Below are 2972 nucleotides of genomic sequence, written 5' to 3' on the forward strand. Positions count from 1 at the left end.
TACTATATAGTATAATAGTACTATATAAAGGTAGCATTATATACTATGTAAATATGCATATTTCCATAGTAGCCCACAATCCTTAGGATATTATCATCATAGTTATATCTACATACATTATAAACTAAATAATGCAGTATTATATTTTTTGTTTAAATGGCCAGCTGTCTCTTTCTTATGCTTAATGTTCTTGTTTTAAAGATACTGACATTTAAATCTTATTTTAAAATTTGTAAGAATAGCAACTAAATCTTAATACATTCAGGGAATGAGTGGTACTCAAGAAGACCCAACTCTTATTCTCAAGAAACAAAATTAAATTAACCACTTTTTTTTTAATGCTTTCTGTTTGTTTTTGTTTTCATTTTTGTTTGGTACCAGGAATTGAACTCATAGCCTCATACCTGCCAGGCTGGTACTGTGTGCTCAGCTATATCTCCAGCAATTGAAGGTTTTTTTAAAAGACTATAAGTCAAATGCTAGATTTCCTGGCTCCCAGGCCAGAAGGCTGATGGCCATGCTTTCAAAGTGGCTGTAATCCTGGTTCACCAGAGAACTCATGCCAAGCTTCAAGTTTTACAGCCCTCCAACCCTCTAGATCAGCTCTGGACCAAGGTAGATTGAAAGGTGTCCAATCTCCTTGCCTTCCAGTTTGTCTGCTCCTTTTCCTATTCCCTTGGAAGAAGAAGGATCCAGTATTTACCTCTCTTTTCTTTTACCAAAGATGATGTTTCTCTTTGCCCACTGACATCTCAGCAGATATAAACATGGACAAAATGCTTTTGCTGTAATGGAAGACCTAAAAATATAATCCTTATTACACTAAATTTATCGAGTTTTCAATTTCATTTCCAGCCATGTCCTCTTCTCAGCACCTCTAGGCAGAATTAATTTCTCTCACATCTCATACTCGTGTTTTTATTTTATCATTTAGCACATTGTACTTATAATTAGCTGCATGTTTGGCTTCTGCTCTAGACTATGACATTCTCAAGGGCAGGGGCTGATTCTTACTCACTCCTCTATTTCCCTAATGCTCACCACAGGCCCTAGCATGGAGCGTCTGTTGGGTGAGATTCTCACAGGACCAGATATGTTCAGAACTAAGTCTTTAATGAAGGAATAAAATCAGAAATGAGGTGAAAAGGGGGAGCAGTGCACGTTATGGAAAGCCCTGGTCTTGCACCTAAATACTGCTTGGACCTCAATTCTGTTTTATTTCAGGGAAGAATGGATTTTTGGTCAAAAGCATAAATATTTTTATAATAAAGATATCATATAAAAACATTAAAGCACTTTGATAGTACAACAGATATCTGATAACCTTTCAGATCGCTTTATCCCTCTTTCTTAATGTGTCCTATGCTTTAACAATGTCTTTGTTCACATATCTGGTGGCCTCCATCTCAGACGATGAGGAAGCCAGTGAAGAATCGTCTGTTTCTTCCTCGTCCACCTCTGTGCACCCACCCGCATGCCCAGTACTCTCAAGCAGATGTTTCAAGCTGGCTGTCATAGTATACACCTATAATGCAGCAGCTTCACAAGCTGAGCCACTAGCATCGCAGGGTGGAGGTCAGATATGGCAACGTAGAAAGATGCTATCTCAAAACAAAAACTTAAGTGAAATAAAGGACTGTGTCTGTAGCCCAGTGGTGGACCACTTGGCTAGGCTGCACAAGACCCTTGGTACAATCCCCAGTATAGGCGATTGTACTCACGTCCATTTTCAAACTTATCTCTTTTTTTGTTTTGTCCAACTTTTGAAATCTGCAGGTAAGCTAATGACTATGGTACAGAATAGCATCCTCAACCTTGTGTGACTGAATGTAGACTCTCTACCATCTTCCACTTCTAGTATCTTGCTGCTTGTTTCCTGCTTTTCACTGTTTCGAACTGCCTTTGGTAGGTGTTTTTAGGATGGACATTGACTAAAATTCTCTACAATTGTATCATCATTACAATGAAGGTCAAATTCTCTTTCAACTGTAGTAGACAAATTAGAGCTATTTTGATGATGAACCATTGGATGTCATTTTGGTGAAAATTGGCACTGGAAACATTATTTCTCCATAGCCTTCTCAAATATGAATCATTAAAAAAATCCTCTAAAATTGCAAGATGTGTGCCATTATTTCTTCTGATAGATGTATAATCAAGTACATATTTCATACAGGTGATACGCTGAATTTCTTATTTACTTCATTTGTCAAACTCATTTTTCAAGAAGTTCCAAAAAAATCTAATATCCTTGCATTGTATACTGCAAATAAATTATGCTTCAACTCATCAAGCATATATGCAAATGTCTAAGTGCTGAAAGTTGGTTTGACACAAAGTTTATAGTATCTATAAATTCTAGATGCATAGTTTATCTAGGATTTCAAGAAAAACAAAATTATATTTGCTTTTAGGTAGTTTTCTATTTTCCCCTAAGGAGAAAATAGAGTAAAATATACTATTTGTTTTATGAAACCATGGATCTTACAATATTTTAGGATCCCAAGTTGCTTATCATTTTGCATCTTTTTTATCTGCAAGTACAAGTTTGGAAATCTTAGCATGCCCTGAGATATCACTTCATAATTTCAAGTCTTGCTGAAATCTCTTTTAATTGCATAAGTTTAAGTCTCTAAGGCATCAACTTTATCAAGAGTGTTCTGCTTTTTCCCACTATGCTACCACTCCTGCAGAGAACTAATTCTAGAAGCAAGTTTATCAAGCTAGATAAGCTGCTTACATTTGTTTTTCTCCCAAGAAAACCAGAAAAGGACAACAAAAGAGCATCCATAAGTACTACAAGGCCAAACTCCCAGACACAGGCAGAAGACAAGCAAAAGCTGTACTCTTGTGAAAGACAAAAGTTGGCCAACCTCAATCCCTTTTTTTAAACTCAGATATCCCTGTCTCACACTCAGACAGCTTTCTTTACTAAAAAAGAGCTACATATGACAAATAAGGATGAATTCAAT

Source organism: Octodon degus, unplaced genomic scaffold (assembly GCF_000260255.1).
Source record: "Octodon degus isolate 3935 unplaced genomic scaffold, OctDeg1.0 scaffold00139, whole genome shotgun sequence".
NCBI classification, from domain to species: domain Eukaryota; kingdom Metazoa; phylum Chordata; class Mammalia; order Rodentia; family Octodontidae; genus Octodon; species Octodon degus.